Here is a 26262-nt window from a genome sequence, read left to right on the forward strand (position 1 = left end):
ATTCAATTCAAGATCATCCGGTTGTGATTACAACCGTTTTTGATGCCGAATTCAAATTGGAGGATTCTTACTTCGATAAGTGGTGCTAGAGAGCTGGTTCAAAGCGGAACAGATTTCCGCACTACGAGGTGGGAAAAGCCCAGCATTAAAAGCGATCACCGGCTGAGCCGTGTTTCCAGAGGAAAACACAAGCCTCCAGTTAGACAAATTGCTGGACCTTTTCAAAGCGACATTTGTATGAGACACAAATGCCGCTTACTCTTGGATACCTACTGTAGAGATTGGCTCATTTGCTTTCCTTTTGGTATTTTAAGGCAAGCGATCAACTGCATTAGAATGAAGCTGTGTGAACGGAAATTCCTAGTTTGTCCCATACCAATGCAGTGGAACCAATTGCCGTCCTTTATTCATTTATTTATTTATTGTGGTCTAGTGGTCTTAGGGTTTGATTAATAGTGGATTCCTATCCAGACTAAAGCATCATTAATGCTAAATGTCTATAACAAGGAAATCAGGATGTCACCGCCTGGTTGTTGAGCTGTGTGGCTCTAAATTGTGTGATGAGAGTGACATGGTCATGTCACACCATTTGACCTCCATCACCGTGCGCCTGCCTTCGCCGACTGAGGTTGAAGCTGCTGTGATGCCGTCTCCGCGGTTTCCCCCGACTGACTGACACAGTATGGTTAACGGTTTGGTCCATGGTGACCTTAAGCATAGAAACCAGATGGACTTTAACAGTGACATCCCTGTGTTTATCGACTGCAGTATTATTTTTATAGATTGCATTTAAGAATCGCCGTGTCTGGGCAGCTCACTGGGGCTGATTCGGTTAATGATTTCCCTCCTAGGAAAACACACTCGCACAGCTGTTGACGCGGTCTGTCCCTCCCATTAACCTGCTGAATGGATCAACATCCTGCTCATTTAGGTAATGAAAGGTCTTGGCAGAGTGCTGCAACAGTTAACATAATAAAATGTGTTTGTGTTTGTGAGGGTATTATTAATTTGTCTTGTCCTTTTCCGACTGGGCAGTAATTTCTCCCAACTTTCTCCCAAATGACCAATCGGTGGAAATGAAAATGGCTAAGGGAGGGAGAGGGTGTTTGCGGGGGAGAGAGATAAATTGTGTGGTTACAGCTCCAAATCAGTGTCTTTGTTCCTCTTCGAAATGCTGTGAGAGGCAATCTTCTCTCTTCATATAAAGGTGCACTGTTAAATCCACATATTTACATGTCATTCATATGCATGTTTCAGTGGTTTGGACTCTTAGAAACATTAAAATGCATCCAGCCGTACCGTCCGCCTTCTTGAAGTAGTGCAATCATGAGGAGACCTTTAAACTTGTAGTTCTTTTCTCTCCATCGAATATTTCTTTGTCCAGCCTGGCTGAAGATCTGCCCGGGAACACCGAACACAGAGGGAAAATAACACCTTTCACAGTTTCTTAAAATGTCAATGTTTGTTTCCCCTAGAGAGGCCCTCTGGGGGTCTCCTCTCGCAGGTCCTCTCTCGGCGACCACTGGAGCGTCTCTAATAGTGAAGCAATGTTAAAAAAGAGCTTATTTTTTTCAGGGGTTCCTCTGAGATTGGACATCTCATGTGGTTCAAGATTCAAGATTCAAGAGGTTTATTCGTCACATACATATACATACTTTCATACATATATGCAGTGAAATGTCAATGCAACGCACTCGGTGATTACACACAATATGTCCTAGGCTGAAGTAGCTACCAAAGAATTTCTACTAGACTAACTAACCGATTCCTAAAATGTAATGCAGTAAGTCGAATACTATAGAATTAAATAAAAATATCTAGAATAAAATAAAATAAAATAGAATAGATACAGGGAATAGACTTATGTATATGGGATAGGCTAATTATGTATATACAGATATGGCATGTGAATAAAGTGAGGTAGTGTTTGTGAGATATACAGCACAGTATACAACAGTACGGCACAGCAATACGGTAACACCGAACAACCCAGAACAGTGACACAGTATGCGGTACAGTATGCTACATACAGTACAGTAAGGTAGTGGAGCCTATGTGTGTGGTTCAGTGAGGACCCCTGGTGAGGTCAGCATTGACAGTTCTTATGGCTTACGGGAAGAAACTCTGTCTCAGTCTCTCTGTTCCGGCTGTGTGACTGCGGAGGCGCTTGCCTGACCGCAGGAGCTGGAACAGTCCATTTTTGGGGTGGCGAGGATCCTTCATGATCCTGCGGGCTCTGCTACTACACCTCCTGGTGTATAAGTCCTGCAGGGAGGGGAGTGTAGTTCCAGTGGTACGTTCAGCTGAACGCACCACCCTCTGCAGGGCCCACCTGCCCTGAGCAGTACAGCTCCCAAACCAGGCAGTGATGTTGCCTGTCAGGATGCTCTCCACTGCTCCACAGTAGAAGGACTTGAGGATCCTCACCGAGACCCTGAATTTCTTCAGCTGCCTGAGGTGGTAAAGACGCGGCCTCGCCTTTCTCACCAGAGTGTCTGTTTGTAAAGTCCATGTTAAATCCTCTGTGATGTGGACTCCCAGGTACTTGAAGCTGCTCACCTTGTCAACAGAAGTCCCATTAATCACCAAGGGCGTGTACGTACTCGGTTGTAATCCTCGCCTAAAGTCCACAATCAGCTCCTTAGTTTTGCTGACGTTCAGGTGGAGGCTGTTGTCCTGGCACCAAAGTGACAGGTCAGCCACCTCCTCATGGTAGGCCTTCTCATTGCCGTCGGTGATCAGGCCCATGACAGCGGTGTCGTCAGCAAACTTGATAATGGTGTTGGAGCTGGACCTGGCCACACAGTCATGTGTTTACAGGGAGTACAGTAGGGGGCTGAGGACGCAGCCCTGGGGGGATCCTGTGTTCAGGGTGAGGGAGCTGGACATGTGCTTCCCCACCCTAACCACCTGGGGCCGGGCTGAGAGGAAGTCCAGGATCCACGCACACAGCGGAGTATTCAGTCCGAGCTCCTTCAGCTTCACAGCCAGTCTGGTGGGGACTATGGTATTGAAAGCTAAACTATAATCGATGAACAGCATTCTCATATAGGGTCCCTTCCGGCCATCCAAGTGCGTGAGCGTGGTGTGCAGTACCTGGGAGACCGCGTCATCCGTGGATCTGTTCTGCTGGTACGCGAACAACGGGTCCAAGGTGCGGGGACCCTGTTGCAATGGAAAGAGAGAAACTCCAAATTGGTAGGAGTCCGGGGCTGATGCACCAATAGTAGATGTACTGCTGCTGACCTGTGATCAAGTCTGGCAGACAAGAATGTCACCACATTAAAACAAGAATGACATTCTTAATATTCTTAATAATTATTATAAGTACATTTGTCACTTGAAATGATATACCTGCTCAAAATACCTCCATGTCTCTGAAGAGCGAATAGCCTCAGATGTTTAGTTGTCTCTTTATAAATAAGGAGTTATGTAACAAAATCCAATTTCATTCTTGTAAGAAATTAGATCGTATTCAATGTCCCGTTATCTCATTGTGGATTGATCATTTATTCACCAGAGGAGGAAGAAAAGGCATTTCAGATTTCAGATTTTGAACCAGTACACAAATGAGTCACTTAAGGATATTTTTTCCAAAAAGGAAAGAAAGACAAAATCATAAATAAAACTCTGAAGAGAGGCTTTCTGTAATAATACGGATTAAGCGTCTTTGAGTAGCTTAAGTGTTCGCCCACTAAGTACGACCACACGTGACTTCTATTAATCTCTTGTTCATTCAGCTCATTCCCATGGGATAAAAGACTGACAATGGTTGAAGTAAAGAACAAGAAGGTCTGAAGTACAACAAAGAGAGCATCTCTAGCTCAAGTAGTCTATTGTGTCCTTCCGGCACTATGTTATTAAAAAATTATACTCATGTAGATATCTTATCATTTTTAAGAAGTATGACATTCTTCTTGAAAAATGTTCTTGAAAAAGTACGATAAACTGTTTTCTGGTTTTTGAACACACAATACATATAGGACATACATGTACTTATATATGTTCTTGGGAGGGTTAGTAAATACTGGCGATTTTTGTTGTAAAAAAAAGCAACATTTATTTTATAATTTCAGACTCCAGGGGCGTATTCTCGAAGGCTTGTAAAATCAGCAACATCCCAAGACAGTGTCGCAGTGTCAAACAAGTGACACAATATTTTGAATATTAAAAGCCTTTACATTTTTTATATTGAAATATTAAGTACTTCATAACATTGAAATATTAAAAATTTTAAACTTTTGAAACACTGAATTTTTTTTGTTTTGAATTCACCTCTTTGAATTTCAAATATGACACTTCAAGTTTTGCTATTTAAAAAACTTGATTTCAAGTATGTTTTTTTTTTTTTTTTTTCTTCAATGTTAATGAATTCAGATCCAAAAATTCTAGTAGGAGATATTCTAAAATCTATATTCAAGTTGCTCGATTTCAATCGGCTAAATCCGAACGAGAAAATCCAAGGCGAAGTTACCAAGGATAGCCAGGCATAAGCAATCAAGCCCGAAGGCAATCAAACAAACCTCTGCCCTGTACGCACGCGGCCTGCCATTTCACACCAAGATCATCATGTCGGTGTCACATCACACGTCGCCATTTCACACCTCACTGCCAGACCATCTAGTCTCAAGGTTTGTGACGGTGCATTTATTGTCATGGATCATCTAGGATAAGGAACGAGAACCTGGATGTGATGCTGCAAATGATTGCATTGCTTCAACTTATATTGTGTTTGTGTGTGTGGGTAAAAAATGTTGCCACGGTGTGTTCAGCCCCACTAATATAAAAGCCTAGCTGTATATTGATGTCGTGGAAACGCTTCCGATGGATGTGGTCTGCCTCATAAGGTCCCGGGAGTGTTTGTCTGAGTGCGATCCACTACGGCGATTCCATCGGGGTACACTCGAGTACTTTAGTGGGCCGGGAATGTAATTTTTCAACATCTCCAACATTATTCCTAATCGTACAACGTTTGGTAAAGATGTTCTTCCGGGAAGATAAATGGGTTCATCAATCGTTATCAATATAGCTGACTTATTTATGTGGACACAATAATAAACCTATATGCACAATGGCAATTGTAATGAGATAATAAGATACTAAAATACATAAATAGAATATATTTATTTGGCCTGTGGAACTAAACTCAACCGTTCGTGCCGTATCAAAGCGCTGAATAGTGCCACTCTAAGCAACAGTTTGGTTGTCTAGGAGGAAAGCATTGGTTGCCATGGTAACCCAGCTGGCATCGTCTCGAGCTGGCTTCCAGTAACAGCTCTCCTCAACCGCTGGGGCTTTGGCAGAAGCCATTTAAACACTCTGCATGTCACGGTGCGGCGTTAGAAAACACTGCTGCGCTAATCAGTGCTACGCTGTGGTTCACCGGTGATGGAAGACACGCAAACACCGGCCCGGGCTTCCTCGGATGACCTCTATTTTTACAAATGTTGCATTGCCGTTTAACAAAGCAATAATAGAAATTAGTAGAAAATACAGAAAATATAAATATAGAACGCATATAGAAGGTGAATACACGTCCTTAAGTATATTTCACAGATGTACAGGCTCACACACACAGACACACACAGATATTCATTTGCGTGCTTGTGTGTACCATATATTAAGGGCTTAATAATTAATCAATTTCTGTTGCAGTGCTAATTGAAACCCTAGCTGCCCGGTAATGTAATCAAACTCTCCCATTTACCGGGGAGATCTATAGATTTACCGAGATTTACTGTGAGAAATGCGTACGCTTACCGCCCCAGCAGGAAATCTATAGCTGAATGGGAGAACTTATTCATTAAACACCCCGCCGGGAAATGTACACATTTTCCAGTAAATCTATAGATTTCCTAGAATCTCAAGTGTTTGCTAACACCATATTTCACCAAATGTAATGTGTCATCCTGGTACTCTTTGCATATTATTGGATTAATATCATAATAAACACTACTAAATAGTATGCCAGTCCTGCCTCCAGTTTGAGTGCAGCTGGCTATCAGAGCATGCAGGTCTTGATATTGACATTGAGCTTCTACTGCAACTACTAACTAAGACCAAGTGGACGGTCAGCCTGTTACTGTAGGTGTTCATTCACAAGGTCTCCCCACGAGGAACTCTGCTACTCAGTACTGTACTCTTAACACTCAGAAGAGGAGAATCAAATAGATTCTTTATTTGTCACACAGCGCACACACCACAACACACACACACCTACACACACACACACACACACACACACACACACACACACACACACACACACACACACACACACACACACACACACACACACACACGCACACGCTACAAATAGTGGCCGGCAAAACTTGTTCTCTGCTTTTAACCCAACCTGTCTTGTCCTTCCTCCGGGCAGCAGCCAGGAGCAGTGGGCACCATACAAAGATGCGCCCAGGGACCAATTCTAAACATCCATCGCTGGTCAGACGAGGATGTTCTGCATGTTTTTGGAAGGGGGCATTACCGATGTTACAAGGAGGAAACCACATGTGAGCACGAGGAGAACATGCAAACTCCACACAGAAAGGCCCCCAATCGGGAGATAACCCACCGGAGCACGGTGCCAACAGCGCCCCAGGTGGGAATCGAACCCAAACAGGAAATCGAAGTGGAATCAACTTTTTGTAAGCACTTCGCCACTGTGCCCAAATTGGCCCACCAAATAGAGCCCACTATGAAATGCCCATAAGCACACTTCTTTGTCGATGACAGAATGACAGTGATCTTAACTCCGTATTTCCTCAGGGTTAAGCAGCCCGAGCGCTAAAACCTGGTGGATCAATAAAACCAGAAATGGTACCCGGGGACAGTACAGTGATGAATGGCTTTATTTCAGAGGACCGTTTGGTCCCTTGTAAATGAAGACACTATCAATACTTGTGAAATGACTTTTTTGTATCTCTTCACTCAATTCTCCCTGCCTCCCCTCTCACAGGACGTTATTGTTTTTGAATAACCTGATGTTGACAGTGTCAACACAATGTAGCATGTGTATGTGCGTTTGGGAGCATATCGATTCGATTAAATATTATCCAACAGGTATTATATTTATGTGTCCGGCTGTAATGAGATGCATGGCAGGTGTGTGTGTGTGTGTGTGTTTGACAAATGTTTGACAAATGGCAATGCCATTTGTCAAATTGACAAATGGCATTGCAAGGCAATTATTTTAAGAGCTTTTTTTTTTCATTTTTTTTTTTTAACCTCATTAGAGCTAAACTTAGCAACTTTTAATGTGGTCTAAGAACCCTAACGGTGGAACTACACCAGGCTTGTTGACGCAGGGTACAGGCGGAGTGTGTTTTTTTTTACCGGCTACGTGGTGAAGCGTCCCTGACGTGTCAATGTTTTCGTAGAGAGAGGAGGAATACTCAAAACAACAGCGATTTTAATCTTTTTTTTTTTAATGTCTGAAATATCACTATTGTGTGAAAAATATAAAACAATCGTTGTGATTTCCTATTATTACTTGTTTAAAATTGACATAACATATTTAATATAATTGACATGTGAGCTACAACTGTAATTGTTGAAATTGCTCAGTGGAATTTGTTTGTACTGTATTTGCATTACATCTACTATGTTGTTTTATCTTTTATTTTAAACTTGTTTGGGTTTGCATTAAACATCTTGACAAGTAAGCACATCCAACAGCGGCTCTAAGTCTCTGGTACAATGTAGACTTATCACATCATCGACACATTTATATTGATTGCGCTCTTTACAAACAGGTTTTTATGTAGTTTTTTCTTGTGTTTCTATGGAAAAAGCTTGCGTAGCTGCCTGCATTTGAAAAAAAAATAGACCTCTCGCACTAAAAGTAGAGAAATGCTGCCCGGACCCCGCACGCCGGACGTGGCCAGTGTGGCTCCGACAGTGCATTAACATGGATTTAATAGGAAGCGTGCATTTGCGGCTCACCGCCCCTGTACAACGCGCTGTTGCGCCTTCTGTACTTCTACCATAAGTGCAAAACCTCAAGGAAGGAGTTGCACAAGCTGATGCAAATGTGAGTGTGACGTTATCCTCCATGGACTTCAGTTTCTCCTAATACCAGATTTGAGGTATTTAGGCAACACTGATTTGACATCAACTGCTCTAACGATGTCAGCTCAAATAATGTTGATGTTTTTGTAATAGTTCAAGCAGCAGCACATCCCCTTCTACATCCCCTCTTCATGGGTTTTATCTTCCCAGTACAGAAGCTCCGCTCTAATCTCCATTAGGCCCTCTCCAGCCAAGCGTTTTGACATCTGAGGAAAATAAATGACGTGTCTGATTTTATTATGTGAGGTCACAACACTCAAAAAGGCCAAAGTCACAGCTTTGAACATCTTTCAATATTACATTACGGAGATAAACAGGCTTATGTGAAGCTTGGAAGAGAAGGGATTCGATAATCTCTTTGTCTGGTTGTAATGGTAAACTATTGGTGTAATTTGGTGCGTGGAGTTGAGCTGGTTTTAGCTGTTTTCCATTATTAATGGGGATCTAACTTAAATGACAAGTGGGATATTATCCGGCATTGATTGCGATGGAATGATCATCACAAATAACAGCTCTTGGTCCATTAGGCTCCCAAAAGGTTCAATGAATTTCAGTCATATGCCGCAGCATTACGCTGTTCAAGGCGTAACATTAGTCCTTCCTCACCTTTATGAATACCAACCACATTGGTGCTGTTGTTTGTTGTGAAATATTCACTAGAGTATCTAGTGCACTATCAGTGTCTATTAGGGCAATGACAACCAGGGTCACTGACGGCTTCAGCGATATTGTTTTGTATAAGCAGAGTCTCAGAGTAATGCATATAATGTTTCTCACTAATGAGCAGAGGAACTTTTCAATATCAGCTGAATGGCAACGGGACTGCCGGGTAATTAGTGGGTGCAGCAGTGTGACAGTAATGGCAGATAGAAAAAGTTCATACTGGGCCAGACACAGATTTAACGTGATGAAGTGAGTCCCAGGTGTCTCTCTGCTCTCTTCTTAAACAGGACTCCATCTCAGCTGACACTCACCAGTCCATTTGAACAGTCCAGACCGTAACCATAGGCTTGCAGAGGGTTCATTCAATGCTGACAAATCTATTAATCTTCATGAAGACCTGATGTGTCACTGATAAGTGACTGGCATCCTGTCCAGCCTCTATCATGACTGCAAGAAACAATCTTTGACTCTCCAGTAAAATGTCAGCAGAAAGGACAATTCAGGAAGTTGTGTGTGACATTTTGATGTAAGGGGACCGTAAATGAGCTGCTATTGTCAGTGTTGTAGAATCTGAACTAGAACCAGCTCTACTTCTTTCATCTATGCTCGTTGACCTTCCTGTTGAGTTCCAGTTGTTTCCTCTTGTTCTGCTGGCTCTACGGTGTCTGATCAATCAGAGTTTTACTCCAACAAACGCTGGTTCACAACATTATTAGATCGCCCTGCTCTTTGTGTGGGACTTGCGGACATACAGCTTCACTGACACAGTCCTGCCCCCAAACACTGAGCTCTGAATGAATCAACTGCAGAGTTCCAACTGCAGAGATCCAACCAACCAGTTGTACGCCCACTCACGTGCATTAATAAACTAGAGGAGGGCTCACTCTTTACCAGTCAGATCAGGTGATTGGATGAGGGAGTGGATTGCTTGGCGTAGTAAAGCTGCTTACTGCCACCACAGCGAAAATCCACTTGCTGTGAATTCTTCCTGACTTAATATTTGCTGCTTATTTAATCGGCTGCTAAATGGTGAACAGCTGTGCTCGCTAAGGCAACGTTCAAACTTCAGGTGCTCATGCTCAAATCAGAATTGTAAATCGTGAGGGCTGTTTGGGTTGTTAATATACAGTAGTGTGACCTAAATCAGGTCGCGTTGAAACAATCTACATGCACAAATGACCCACAAGGAAAGAGGTAAATGTAAAATGTGGGAGTAAGGACAAAATATAAAAATGACAAAAGTAGACTGATTAAACCAGTCACTGAATAGAGGAAGTTATAGTGCTAGTGGTAAAATTTTGTGTGCTCCTTAGTGTCATAAGACCCTAGGGCTTCTGGGACAGGAACGCTCTAGAGATTGACGGCATTGAGATACTTTCTTATGTTGAATCAGTGAAATCAGTGAGTCCAGGGTGGGAGCTATGTCTGTGTTTTGGGAGGTTTATACAGGTGTATATATAGGAAATTGCTGAATTTGCAGCTGGAAAATAAAGAACATTAGCCTTTTGATGACCTCACTCAAAGATGTGGGTCCTGTTCATCATTTGGACACACTGTGGCCTGTATCATGTGGGTGTTACGAGATAGAAATCTACCGAAATGAAGAACAGATTTGCCTCAATAACAGTAGAGGAGTCAGTATCAGTATCTCTAAGAGGTGGAAAATTCCAGGTTCAGAAATTTAAAGTCGTGCCTTGTTTTTGCTCTGGGCATGCGCTGATCCAACCATTGGTGTAACGTGGTTGACTCAAAATCCTGAACCCAGATTTTCTCACTCTGCCATTGACAGGAGCATGCATTGCAGAAAGGTCTGTCTAATAGTGCTTGTGAGATTAGGAGATGAAGACGTTGCTGTCTTCTTGGATTTGGTTGAGCTGATCGAAGGTTCAGATGACAATGCCAAATACAAACCTCTTTTGGCCAATCTGCAGAGGTTGCTCAAGTATCTACTGTTAGGTTGCCAGTAGCTGAAATACGGTGAGACTGTTTGGTAAAGTTATCCGGCTGTTCCACTGCACTTCAAGACGGAGCAAGACTATATTTCATTCTCTTTAGGTGTTTGTACAATGCTCTCTCGGTGTTCATACAAAAACCTTATTCACCTGCACAACGCTGTGCTGCCCTCACATAAGTGTAGGCAGCACAGTAAGGTATATCATTTGAAAATTTAATTCAGCAAATGTAAGTCATCAATGACGATTGCAAGTTGTTTCCTTGCTGTTTATTGTGTATGTCTACCAAAATGGTCATGTACAATGCGGAATATCCCTCCACACTGACTCCTTCCTGGGAGTCCCATTCTCTCACTTCAGAGGTCAATAGTTTCTTCCTTTCATCTCATCCTTTACTAAATGGAACAAGAGATTTCCTCGTTATTTTCACAGTAACGCTATCATTCATTAATCTTTATTACAGTACCAGGTGAAGCTCCTGGCTGAGGAATTACATGAATTCAGGTTTTGCCCTCTGGTTCCTACAGAAAATGTCACACTGTTTTTTTGAAACGAGAGTCTAAACGCAGCCAGATGATATGGTCATTAATCTCTCGTCTCTTGAAGGGTCTCAGTTAAGAGCAGAAATGGACAGAAATGTTATGCCAGCCATGACCACTTCAGGAAAGGTTAGAAAAATTACACTAATTGGTCAAGAAATTTTCATATTCAAATCTTTGTTTCGCAATCCAATATGTTCTGGATGACGAATAATTTACAGAAAGCTATAGAAAGGAAATCACCCAATCTTCCAGAATGTGTTATTTTTTCTGGATTTGAACTCCGAGACTAATCTTTGTTTGATTTTATTGTATATTCAGTTCAATATCTTTGCTCCAAGTCGGTCAAACAGATCTCTGCCGATAATTTCTTTAATACATTTTTTTTTTACCTGTTCAGTCAGCAGGCTAGGCATTCAGCACAGGGTATTTGTCTGCCATTGCATACAAGACAGAGCTCATCTGCAGGTGGAGTTCACATTCTCAACCTCCAGTGCTACTCTTTATTAATCATCAAGAGCTGCTTGCAATAATTCTGTCCTGTGGATGACCTGTGGGATGACGAGAGCGCAGTTTTCTTTTTTTATAATGCAAGACTGCCACCAATGCCCCTCTTGGGAGGACGATCTTGCCATGTTTTGATCTATCATCGTTACTTCTCCAAGAGGAGGAGGGAGAATCACCACTGGTGAGATAGATAAACATAGAGACAAACAACAATATGTACTTGACAAAACATGACCATAGAAACATCATACGACAACATGTATTTGACAAAAGTTGGATTATTAAGTCAATGAAAACTGGAACAGCAATTACAGCATGTGGCCCCTTCCTGTAATAGCTATTGCACTAAAGGGGAGAAAGGGAGAATGATGTAATCAGGAGGGTGTTCGGGGGTGTTTGAGGAAGAAGACTGCATGGGACTTGTCGCAATAAGTTTGGGTGTATGGGGTCAGAACTATATCACAGTACCGCCAAGCAGCGGAAAAGGCCTCGCAGCCAGCCATGAGTCCGCCATAGTCAGTTTGTGTTCTTAGATTGCAAGTAATTGTGGATATTATCAGCAGCACCGAGGGGGCGTGCATGTTTCCGTGTAGCGCCAGTATTGTTCAATCAGGCTCTAAATGAATCGAGTTGTATTTGTATCCCGAGTGGTGATGTATAGTTCAGTGAAAAACATCAGATCATGTTCATTCTATGGATATGGAGGAGAGATGTGGCCATTTCTTTTTGTCATTCGTTCGGTATGCGGAGACACAACTGGTCAGCTCAGCGAGCAATAAAATAAAATAAAAATAATATATACTCACAATTGCACAATATCATTCATTTGACTTTGCAGGAAAACAGATTTTCAGCAGGAAGAAGTGGTGTGTGTGTGTGTGTGTGTGTGTATGTATGTGTGTGTGTGTGTGTGTGTGTGTGGATCCAGAATACTGCTTATAATGAGTCTGCGGGTTTCAATCGTGTGAGTGGCTGTCAATCAGCTCTCACAGTTATTGCCTGGTGTCAACATTATGACAATTACCTCTATTTTAGTAGACATTTTAGTGGCCACACATACACACCTTTCATCGGAAGAGCTAAACTGTATGGTGTTTTTAACGAAGCCTGCAGTGTAGTTTGTAGTCCTTGCTGATATTGAGGTGATATTCTTAAAAAGAGAACAATTTCTGTCCACTTCCACTCAATGGATTCTTTATAAGGAACACTATACAAATTCTGCGTGGGGCCTCTTTTGCTCTCAAAACAGCCTCAGTTCTTCTTGGCATGGATTCCACAAGATGTTAGAAATATTACTTTGAGATTCTGGTCCATGCAAATCCTGTAAATTTGTCAGCTGCACATTAATGCTGCGAATCTCCTGTTCAATCACATCCAAAGGTGTTTTATTGGATTCAGATCCAGTGACTGGGAAGACGACTGAAAAACATTGAACCCATAGTGATTTCTTGTCATTGTTCATGAATCCATTTTGGGATGACTTTTACTTTGTGTCATGGTGTGTTACCGTACTGGAAGTCACCATTAGAAGATGGTAAATTGGGGCCATGAAGGGATGCACATGGTCAGCAACAATACTCAAATAGGCTGTGGCATTCAAGCGATGATTGATTGGTATTAAGGGGCCCAAAGGGTGCCAAGAAATAATTCCCCACACCATTACACCACCGCCACCGGCCTGTTGACAGTTGACGCAAGGCAGGTTGGTTCCATGGATTCATGCTGTTGGCACCAAATTCTGACCTTACCATCTGTGTGCCTCAACAGAGATTCATCAGACCAGGCTACGTTTTTCCAGTCTTCAACTGTTCAGTTTTGGTGAGCCTGTGCCCACTGCAGCCTCAGCTTTCTGTTCTTGGCTGACAGAAGTGGAACCTATCAGGGTCTTTTGCTGTTGTAGCCCGCCAGGTTCCTCGATGTTCAACACGTTGTGCATGGGGATTCAAGAGAATTCAATAGATTCAAGGTATTTTTCTGTTCACCACAATTGTGTAGAGTGGTTTTATTTAAAAAATGTGTTTTTTTGACACAGGGCGTCAAGATGATTGAGTCATGAGTCAGATTAATTCCTCACACTCAGACGGTCTCATCTGGAATCTTAGTATTTTTTCTGCTGAGAGAATTTTGTAAAGCAAGAAACCTTTCTCAAGAACTGCACAGCCGCATGGGCGGAAAGAAGTAATACCTCCCAATTTGCCAAAGATATTTCTCGATTTTTGGTCACTGCATCGTTAAATTAAAGCATAGAGGGATGCTCATGCATAGTCTATGATTTATTTATCAAGTTGATTAAGTTTAATGAGTTAACAAAATAATGTTGGAGTACCATGAGGACCAAAACATAGTGACTTCAGTGGTCCCATAGAGGGCATGGCTGCCTAGGTAGCATCTGATCTATTGACGTCAGAAGGGGAGAAGAGTGGTAATGCCCGAAAAATTTTGAAAATGCGAAACGCCAGAAAAATAACTTGCATGCATTCAACATGTATTGTATGTACTGTAAAGACAAGAGTGCCTAATTGAGCTGGGAAATGTAATATAGGGGATGGTAGCTCAGGAGGTAGAGCTGGTGGTCTAGTGGTCTAGTGATCTAAAGGTTGCTGGTTGGATCCCAGGCTCCTCCTGCTAGCATGCTGTAGTGTCCTTGAGCAAGACAATTAACCCCTAATTGCTCCTGATGGCTGCGTCCGTCGGTGTTTGAACAATTGTAAGTCGCTTTGGATAAAAGCGTCTGCTAAATGTATTTTTTTATATATATAATATTTTTCTATATATATATAAACATGTACATAGGATACTGTATATATACAGTAGAGTATACTGTTTAAATGCCCGTTGCAGGGTCTATAGAAAAAAATAAGTGCTGCCTCGTAACTTTGCTGTCACTTTTATGGAATTACTCTCAGTGGTTGGGTTAAAAAAAAAATTATAACCGGATGCGATAGATTTTTTTTTTATGATTTTCTTTTTGAAAATGAAGTTCTGTACAATACTGAAAGTTCAGTAAAGCACTGTTTATGTTGTTTACAAAAAATAAATAATAATAATTCAAGTATTTAATTTCCGTATTATGCTGAATTTGTTTTTGAAATATTTTTATAATGCACATCAGATAGTATACTTAAAAGTGGTAAGTAGTAGTTATGTATAAAATATCTATATATTGATATAGAATCATATTGTGAGCCACCTAATCAATTTCTGATTGAAAGGTGTGATCCTTTCTTTCAGAATCAAATCAAATCACAAGGTCCTGCCTAATACCCAGCGCTGGTGACTATCCACAATTTATTTGTTAATTGGAAAGGTGATTGATCAATATTTAATGAATTCTGCATCCTTTATTCGAAGTATAGAGATGGTTTGAATAGAAGGATGCTCCCAAATCCAAAGGATCCTTCGTTTGATGTTTCTATTTCCTGTCGGTCGGAGCTCTTCACCTCCCTAGAGTCATTAATCTACCCGGTCAGTGCTGTTTTCATTAACCTGAAGGAAAATTAACTGCGAGAGACTCGCAGGAGGGGAAACAAATGTTGTTTCCCCATCCATCGTTACCCGACCTCGCAGTGGACGGACAGGGAATCACTCACCTGATGCACTCTGGGAAATTGGTGCTTTCTATCTGCAGTTCTCATTTGGATCTGATGATCAATCACATCAGATGGGGCCATCAGCCGGCCCATCAGCCGTGGCATTCCATGTCTACATTAAACTACAAATGTAAAATAAAAAAAAGCTGTCAGGGAAAATACATCTGTGCAGAATCAGTGTGTGTGTGAGTGATAATTTCATGAAAAGATATATTTATTGAAAACAAATAAATTATTAAACAAGAGTAAAAGTTATACATACATAGAAATAATATTACATATGATGGTAATAGCGTTGAAACATGAATAATATATAGCGATAACTCACAAAAGGAGGAAAACAAAATGCGGCATCACCACAGGTTAGAATGAAATAGTGAACAAAGTAACGCTAAGCTCATCACCTCATAAGGTATTCTTTATTGCTTTCTTCTTCAGAAATGATATTTACAGAAATCATTCAAAAGTCCCAACTCCTCATCTATAGGTTGTTGACACTACTTTAAGATAAGATAAGATAAGATAAGATAATATAAGATAAGATAAGATAAGATATGATAAGATACTTTATTTAAGATACTTTTTTAATTAATCATTGTAAAACAGTCAGTTTGACAACTGTGCCCTTTCCCCAAGACCAATGACGCAACCTTTATTATGTTCAAATTAGGTCCTTCTACATTATCCAAGGCCTAGTGTGATTCTGTATGTGGTATATTACAAATAGTGCCACATATTGTCCAAAAACCCATTCACTCTTAAAATAGTACTTGTGATGTACTTGTTGTTTGGAGAAATTGTTTGCTGGAACTGTTAAATATCTTGTACACTCAAAGCACTTCTTGTTTGTCCTTTTCCTTGGCCACCACCTTTTGTTGCCCATGAATTAGTCGACCAATCAGCATATTTACATTCTCAACTTCTCCACTTCCCTCATGATCACACCCTTTTCCATTTCTTCTTGTGCAGTTCTGTTTCGGCCATAATTGCCTTCTTTCTCTTCTTTCTTTCTCACCTTCTCCCTCACCTCATCATCCTCATGTGGAACTATTACTGTTTGTTCTGCCCTCTGACTTACTTCTCGGCTCTAGACCAGTTCTGCTGTTCTCTCGGCCTGACGGCTTTATTGACTACGGAAGCTTTCGCAGGGCAAGCTCTTACTAAATGCCGCCCTTCACCATGCACAAAGAACATCATTATCCCAGTAGCACACAATCAAAGTCAGATTTATAACTTGAAAATGGGATGCGACGTCTTGGTCCTTTTTGTTCACAGTCATTAGCACTTAACATTCTGTGAGAGATAATGGGTTTAAACAGGGGTGACTTCATTTTTTTGTGGAAGGTTTTTTTTATAATGTGTGACCCAATTTTTTCCATTCTCCATCAAGAATGAATTAAACTATTAGAGAAAATGTTGCCTGGGACAATGAGGACAAGCAAGAGTAGGGTGTCATCGATGGCAATTCCTTTTGATTACCGCATTCACCTTGTTAATGGTTTCCGAAATATAGATTCATTGTTGATTCCAGCGGTTGATTTGATACTTTTGGATCCCACAATAGCTGCATTCTGCTGTTTTCCTCCGGGGATGTATCTATCTATCTTCCTCTCCTGAGTAAGAGAAAGGTGCTGGCTTTATCCTGTGCCACCACTAAACAACCTAACTCTAGAGAACCGTTACAAACGATACTAAACTTGTGCAATCTTAATACTTGTGACTCTACTTGTACAGCACGGATAATACGGACAAACGACCTGAAACTGTTAACATAAAACCTACAAAGAAAAAGTTAGAAAACTCTCTCACTCTGTCGAGACCACAGCAGGCTCCAAAATCTACCCAACGCCCACTCGCAACACCCTAGTATGCAAATAAAGAAAGAGAGAACACAGAACAAGAGGAAACGTGTGATATCTTTGCTCCAAATTAAGTCCACTTGTCAGTGATTTCACCTGATAGATGCTATATCTTTAGATGGCCACATATGTGCTGTTGCTTTAGAGGTCATGGTGTATATATATATATATATATTATATTATATTCCCATGAGGTTATATATATATATATAAGGCACCGAGAGATGATTGATTGATGCATTATAGATCTAAGAGATAGAGAGATAATGAGGTTATATATAGGTTCCATGAGGTTATATATATATAACCTCATGGAAAACATTCGCTCAACTTCTAAAATCAGAGTTCCGGAGGTGAACGGTACATTAGTAAGCCCTGGTGTCGGACAGGTGGATTGACGGAGTTGATCTGTGGTGACACCTCAAACCAAACAAGATTAAGTGTCGTATCAAGTGTCCGTGAAGGTCCTCGGAAGCAACTTTAAAAGCTTTTGCACACTCAGTTTCCATAATGAGATCAAATGCATACTGGATCAAGTGGAATAAATGTTTCCAACTTTAAATTCAAGCACATTATCTCTCTATCTCTTAGATCTATAATGCATCGATCATACTGAGGAAGTATAGTAAATAGGACAGGGAGGGTTCAGAGGAATGAAGATGATAATAAGAGATGTTGTCATCTCTCATTATCTCTCATGACGGCCTGCTAAGCAACGATGACCAGACGGAGTACAGAGATGAAGTAGTCCAACGGTGCAAGGGCAACAGCCTTGCACTGAATGTCAGCAAGACTAAGGAGCTCATCATGGACTTCAGGAACGAGAGTCCCACTCCCCCATCAGCCTAGACGGGACACCGGAAATCATCAGTTGCTTCCGTTTCCGTTACAGATCTCAAACGACCTAGCGTGGACCCATAACACGGAGGTCATGCTCAAGAAGGCACACCAGCGCCTCTAACCTCTATGGTGCCTTAGGAAATGCAGCATAAGAACACAATGGCTTGTGAACTTTTACCGTGGCATAGTATAGAGCGTTTTTAGGATGTTTATTGGACTTATAATTGCACTAGGAACTCAGCTACATTGCATACAGGCATCATGCAAAATGAATTACAGTACAGTGAGAGTCACTGTACTGTAATTCTCTGGTCACTATCATTTATCATCATACTTTATCATGATATTTTTTCTACCTTATCGTTACTATACTGTATATTATGCTATTTTACTACTGTACTTCCCTTTTCTCAGGTTACTTCTATTACAAGCTTTCATGTTTCATCAAGGCCTTTCACCAGTCAATGGCTGTAACACTGCTTACTATGTGCTACGCACTGTATATATATATAATACTTACTGTAAAATTCCATTCCATCTAGAGATTAAAGGCAGACAGCGGCGTTAGTATCACTTAGCTCTCTCCTCTCTGTTCTCCCTCCATCTCTCAATCTCATCCCCTTAAGGCCTCTCGGAAGAGTTTCAAAAGAAACTATTGCACAGTTTAAAGATGCCAGTAGTGCACATACTATAGCATTGAACAAGGACAGTGGACACAGGGGATCACACATTTTGGGAAACTAGCAGACGATGATATAAAACCAAACCTTATATTCTTGTAAGTGTTTCATATTATCTTAACACAAATGCCTGCCAGTAATGGGAGTAATGGGAAATGTCCTTGTGATTTCCTCAACGTATTGAAAATGTGAATGTTTGGCATTCACATTTTGGGGATCACTGTGATGTTGTGCACCTATATTGGTCACACATAAAAATGTTCCACTCCTGTAGAAGTCTTTGTGAAGCTGCTGGTCAGAGCTCAATGTAAAGCCTTTACCTCCAAATGCCGTTGTCTGTCTTGAACCACATTCTTCCGGAGATGGTTTCAGTGGTGGACCACAGGGAGGGAATCAGAGCATACTGTATGTCTGGCTGGATTTCTGGGCAAAGAAACCTAGCTGTTTAGTGATTGATTGAAGTAGAAAGCACAGGGGTAAGTGAGATGTTTGGGACTGGAAAATAAAGAGTTAATTGACTTAATTGAGGCAAAGATGGAGAGAGAAAAGAAACCAAGAGAGTGCTTGATTCACAAACTGAATATAGATTGTTCTCTCCCGAGCTTTCATAATAACTTTCAGTTTCCACAAGCATTACACTGGAATTTCTGTTTTGTTTTGTGTCAGGGGAATTGAAGATTCCTTTTTGCCTGTAATAACTGGCAACTGGCTTTCTGCCGGTTATTCATTACTTCAAACACAGTTCCATCTTTACATTAAGTCAAGGCATAAAAGGCAGTGTAATCATAAATTAGACCAGCCTTGAATTGTCAATCCATGCATTTCAGTTCATAATACCACAATGTTTTGTGTTATTTAACTGAGGTAAACTGGGTCACCCAGGTCAAGAGACAGACTGGCCTAGCCATGCGAGGTAAACTGCCTGTCACAATTCTACAAACTATTACAGCCATGATTCTATAATGTTTAGAGTCATATATTGGGTATATTATAAAATGGTAATATAAATGCATGGGCTTAATGTGTTTATTTTTTAGATGTGTCATTCATTGCCATTGGATATGAAGGGCCACTGCTATATACTGTATCTGGAAGATGTGGAAGGTACACAAGCTGATCTATGATCACATGACTCATTGGACCCATTGGTATTAAGCCCTTATTTAAGATATTAGAAAACGGTGGTGTGGTGTGTGGATGGGATGGTTTGAGCAGCAACACCTGACCTGGATCTAGGTGATTGGGTCAGGGTGGCTGCATACCAGTTACTCATTGGTTGGGCTATCGTATTCTGTGTCTCTGTGCCGGAGGGTCCCTGTTCAGGTGCCACTGTTCTGCACGTTACACGAGCTGTCCCTGCTCAGGGCCCTCCGGCACAGAGACACAGACAATGATGGGTTGTAGACACCAGTTTATTGTAGAGTGGAGGCTAGGTGGAATTAGCCAGGAGCAGTTGGAACATGTGATGACAGGGCTCCTATCCTGAGTGAGTGTGAAGATGGGGGATTTAACCTGCTGCTTGTTAGCCTAACCAATGAGCAACTGGTATGCAGCCACCATGACCCAATCAACTGGATCCAGGTCAGCTGTGGCTGCTCAAACCACCCCATCCACACACCACACCACAAAAACATTATACAGTTAATTTTTACATTACAGTGAAAGCGTTTTAACATAGCAGCCACAATGTTGTGCCTTTAAAAATTCTACTAAATGATAATGGGAAGCAGTGTGAGTATATTGTGCTGTATATTGTCAGGCTGAAAATGCTCAAACAACCTAGTAGAGCGGGCAACATTGTGGACTGGTGAGTGGGCAGTGTTGCTTTGTAAGGCTATAAACAGAAAACTAAATAGGGAATTATTTTCTCAGCGTTGGCATATCAATATTGGGCAATAATTCAGCATGCGTGGTTGTTGCTAATGTCTTCTAATCTTGGTTCTTGGTCTTATTTTCATGAGACTATAAACATATTTAGTGTTTGCTGTCTTTGTTTAAATGTCTCTTCTAACAAATATAGCTTTTGTGGAGCATCTGCTCTAACCTCAGATAATATGATTCTCATTTAAAGCAGCTAAATTGCTAATCCAATTAGATGACGCAATGGACCGTGAAGCTCTGTCTCTTCAGACTCTTGTGGTCTGTTCTTTCTCAGTGCAGGGTTAAATCCATCTCATGTATGACTCCTGACTTTGTTTTAACTCTGGAATTCCAAAAACTCTCTTTCCTCATAGAGCTTAAGAATCTTATATCCTACATGTAGCCACTTTATGCATCCTAAGATGATCAATCAGTTTTTGTTTCAAAAGCCAAGTGCAAATGCAACCACTGACGCATTGAGATTGGAGTTTTATCTGATTTCTCAAACGTGGGGGTCCCCCACCCCCAGGTTTGCCAAGTGTAAATGCATCCGACTTGTTGAGACGCATTCAGCAAACTCCCTTCCCTCATGGAACTATAGCAGACCAAAAAGGTCATTGATGCCTTAATAGTCACCACTAGTAGCGCATGCAGTAACAAGCATTATCAAGATAATTCTCATTTCCAGAACCAGAAAATACCACTCCAATTTCGCCTTTTAAACAGATTTCCCTTTAATTCATTCCAAATGTCCTAAAGTTTCACAGGGAGGCGGAGAAATTTAGAGGGAGGCTTTGTTTGCCTCTCGTTTATTCACCCGCCCATTGCTTGAAATCTGAATGTCTGTAATTTGTAGTTTGTGGATGTAATTGGCTGAAGTCCACTTTTGACATTTCATGTCTTGGATTTGGAAAGGGGAATCAGATTTAGACCTGGCTAACAAACTGCCGTTTTAGCTACAAGTGTAAATGCAATGAGAGGAAAGCTTGCCCATATACCATCTGGATACAAGAACATGCCAGGTGTAGACAGGGCCCTTGATGAAGAATATAAAGTGTGTAAAATAGCATTTTTTTTGGTAGTTTCTCCAATTTATCCATCCATTTGTCTGCTTCCTCTTTGACCGATTCCTTTATCTCTCTCTTTCCTTCACCTTTATCTCGCTCCTCTACTTTTCTCCAGTTCAACACGCTTCTCCTCCTCCGTTCCTCTCTCTCCACTCTCCATCCTCCATCCTTTTATCATCAGTGTGGGATGAGATCTGAATCATATTTATGTCAGTCCAAAAGAAGAGGAGTGGGAAAGTCTCATCTCATCTAAGTCTCTCTTTCCATAAATCACTTGTCTGGAAGCTCCAGGCTGCTCTGTTCCACCTCGTTTGGAAGAAGTTACAATAAAACAAGTGAGGGGGACATTAGTATCAGCAGTTTTGCGAGGAATCATGGCTATTAGATAGATAGATAGGTATCCAGCTGTTTACATCATCCATGTGCTTAGTGGTGAATACCACCTTACCTAAACACATGAGATGATGTGGATTTACTGCTGTTGCATTGTCAGCTTATTGAGGAGATTTAAAGATTTAGATTTCGCAGGTGTCAGCGAATCTGTGAGGTTCAAATGTCATCGATTGTAGCTGTACATTTTGTGAGGATCAAAATGAAAGTTTGCAAATGAAAGTACTGCAAAGCGCTGCCAAACTGACTATTAGAATTTTTAATTTGGTTAATGGAAAATGGGCCATTTCTCATAAAAGTAGCTGGTTATTGTTCAGTGTCCCGCACTGACCATATGTCAGCATTCTATATATTCATAATCAATATCAGTGATGCCATGTAGTTAAATATGTCATCCATATGTTATAACCTTCTATCCTCAGCCATGTGCAACTAAGCTGTTTCTATATACTTCATGCATGAATCTCCATCTTCATCATTCACACCATCTTTCACTCCAGACGCTTTTACTTTCTCCCCTGGAGATGAGATGTCAACCAAAGTGGATCCACTTTAGTTGACATCTCACAACGTACAACCATAATCTCACTTTTTTTGCAGCACCAGCAGCACTGCTCACCATACCACCATGGTGAGAAATTTCTTGTAAAATGTGAACCTACAGGCTACAGAGAAGGTTATTTATTTCATCCTGGAGACACATTACATTTATTTCTTGGATATCTGTGGACAGCAGCTTTAGATGGGATGGATATGGTTTTGGATGCTGCTGCAGGAAGTAAACCAGATAAGAAGTGAAACTGCTCTGTCGGGAGACTGTACCCCAAAGTACTGATAGAGACTTACACCCCTGTTTGAGAAATACAGGAAATCTTTAAACTATCTATGTGAAAATGACATAGATGTTTCTGCACTGCAGTCAAGTGAGCCATCATCTGTCATTATGTAATTTGAGCTGATTTTCCCTTTAAAAGTTGTAACAATTGTACAGTAAACGAACTCAAAATTTCACATAGTGATAGTCAGGGTCATCGTGAACAAGACTCCAATGAAGATTACAGCAAACTTCTTCGGGATATCTTTATTATGACCAGAGGTGTAAAGATTACTTAAATATCCTACTCAAGTAGAAGTCAAGTAAAAGTAAAAGTACTTGTGTAAAAATGACTCAAGTAAAAGTAAAAAGTAGCTCACGTAAAAAAGTACAGAGTAAAAGTTACTTAGTTACCCCCCCAAACTAATTTTGCCAAGGTTACCTTACACATGCAATTAACTGGAAAAGGAAGAGGGGAAATGATTACGTCAGATGATGATTACAGTTGGAACCTCATTTTTTGTCCGGCAAAGGCATCTTTATAAAATGAAAGATTTGTCAAAATACTACATTTAAAAATAAATTAAAACATCTAATAACTAACTAATGACCTTCTCTGGGAGAGATGGACCAAAAGCGAATATCCCCAAAACCTATACTTTCTCAGTGCATTAATCACGTTACAGTGTAAACACGATGGGCATTGTGGGTGAGCTCCATTGGATGAAAGGTCAAGTGTATGGTGGCCAGATGGTTCAAATTGGCTTCCAACACCTAGGGCTAATCACCTTTTGGATTTTCTTACTATTAGAAAAAAGCAAAAAAATAAGGAATTCTCCTCGCAAACAAAATCCTGAGAGATGGTCAATTATCGGGAGGTAACGGCCTGTGGTTTCGCTGCTGCTCATGTGGTTGTTACTATAAGTTTCCCTATAGGTGCAGCACAACAATATATTCCCAGATGTAGCCATTAAAAACCTTCTGATCACATTCGAGACTTGAGGAGACCCAAACACATGCTTACAAATTATTCATCCAATTTAATGCCATATGCTCAATCGCTGATGTGCTATTTTGTGTAGGCTGTAAAATTATTCCCCACAATTCATGTTAATACATGTGTTCTCATCAAATGTTTTTTTTCTCCTACTCGACCGCCAGAGGTAGAGAGAGAGAGGAGACAGGTACTGAGAGCAAATAAGACAAAGACGGCAAACAAATAACTGTTGTCTGTTTCGTTTTTGATGAAACCTTTGGGTGGTCCTCCCTTGAAAAAAAATTGCTTTTCACACAGTTAAATGCAACTTCTATTTCATCTTATTGGAGGAAGACGAGGGTCACTTTGGTTCTGTTCCCACCAATTCAACTGCCCCTACCTCGCTGTCGGCTGAAATGCTGTTCTGTGGTGAAAAAGTCAAACTGCGAGATGTGAGCCACACGCTTTTGGCTCGCCGCAGTCTAATGAAGGATTATTTTCCTACTGGACTAGAAAAGATTGCGTTCAGAGTCGCTGATAGGTGTAATCGCCGTGCATTTGAGTGCTTGCTGGTGTCGGTGCTTATTGATTTTTAAGTCATTGTGTGGTGAACGAGTCGTTGATTGAAATGCCGGAGTGACGCCGACGATCCTCCCAACGAGAATGAAACTGCAATTCATAATAACAACGTCAAACTGTAATCTTGTGGAGAACCATTCATTGCATGACTGAGAGATTATATATCATATCCAGTCTATAATGTCCTAGCCAGTATTTTAATATCTTCACAGTGAATGTGTCAACACAGTGTAAGTAATGAGCTCTCTGCTGGAGCTTTTACTCCAGGTCTGTGTGGTTCTTTAAGTCTGGTTCTCTGCAGCCACCTTTGTTCGAAACACACTAGAGGGATGATGCATCTTAAGCGTCTTCCATCTTGGCAGCATGGTTTCTAGTATGAACCCTGGGTATAGATATAACATTTGATGTTATATTTGATAAGTAAGTTTAAGTTGAAGTAACTTTATGTATTTATTTAATTTAATAAACATCAGCACACTGAAGAAGAGTGGATTAGTTGTTCAGTTGTTCAATGAGTTTGTGTATAGAAATCGCCTGGTTCCACCAGTCTTTCTTGCAAGGTCGTTGGCATTTGATTTGAATCTATCAAACACCTTCAGCCAATCAGATTAAACAAACGCATGCTGCTATGTCAGCGGGCCGCATGAACACAATCTACATCAGAGATGATGTTGGTATATCTGCTGAATAGCCGCTGAAAAAATATATAGGTATAGATATTGGTATATCCGCCGAAAATAAGGATTCTTATTCGGGAACATCGTTGCTGTCACCAACAGGGCAAGCTGATAATTCAAGCTCTTTCTGAATCCAGTCAAAAGAACACAAAAATGAAGCTCTTATAAAAATCCACCGGTGAACATTTCTGTTTGTGTTTTATAGCTGTTATAAAATTGATTTCTGCTAAAACTGATGCTCTGGCTGATCATCGGCATGATCATCTTCGGGAGCCGCCATTGTTGTTGTTCTGAAATCTTTTGTACTGTGTCATCAACAAAAGTGCCTCCTAGAACAAGGGCAGCCTCCGATTGGTCTGTCACACGGCTGGACGGGCTGAGATGAACCACTGAGGACCAACCTTGCTGGTCTGGGTCAACCCCAGACCACGTGTTATGTGCGCAAGGTCTAGTAAAGGAATGGAATCAGTTCTAATTCTGAAAATATTCTGAAAATTAGAGGAAATAATGCAACCTCACAAATTGGAAACCACATTTCAAGAACTGTAGTCAAAATAGCTGCCAGTGTTATGCAAATAACTAAATTCAAATAGTTGATGCTAGTTTGTGTGGGGTGTAGATTGTCCTTTGGGAGACAAGGTGTTTGACTGGTAGCAGCTGTTAGAGCACTGACCTCTCGTCCTTGTCTCCGGATGCAGTGTCTCATGGGGAGATGACGACATAGTGGTTATAATCTCAAAAAACAGGAGAACTCCACAACCGACACCCTCTGGCAAAATCACAACACTTTCTTTATTTTGTGTTATCGTTTCGGTCCCAAAGGGGCCTTTGTCAGAAGATAGGGTTAGGGTAAGTTATGCTGTGTTCTGACATAGGCCCCTTTGGGACCAACGTCTCGTGGAGTTCTTCCATTTCCTTTTTTCCTCACTGCACCTGCTTAAAGGCTAGTCAGGTGTGTAGACAATTGCTAGTACTCCAACATAGAGATAGTGGTGGTCCACGCTGTCCATGAAGACACTGTGGTGAGTAGTGTTACAAGGTTTATATAGAAAATACATGGTGGCCCTCTTTACTCTATGAAGGTGAGATGGAGAGCAGAAGGTGAGGGGATACATCGATGACCGATTTGTGATTGGTATGTTTTATGGGTGTAATTTTATAATTGAATCTTGAATTATTGGTCGAACAAAATCATTTGT

The sequence above is a fragment of the Zeus faber genome, assembly GCF_960531495.2.
Source record: "Zeus faber genome assembly, chromosome: 9".
Classification (NCBI taxonomy): Eukaryota; Metazoa; Chordata; class Actinopteri; order Zeiformes; family Zeidae; genus Zeus; species Zeus faber.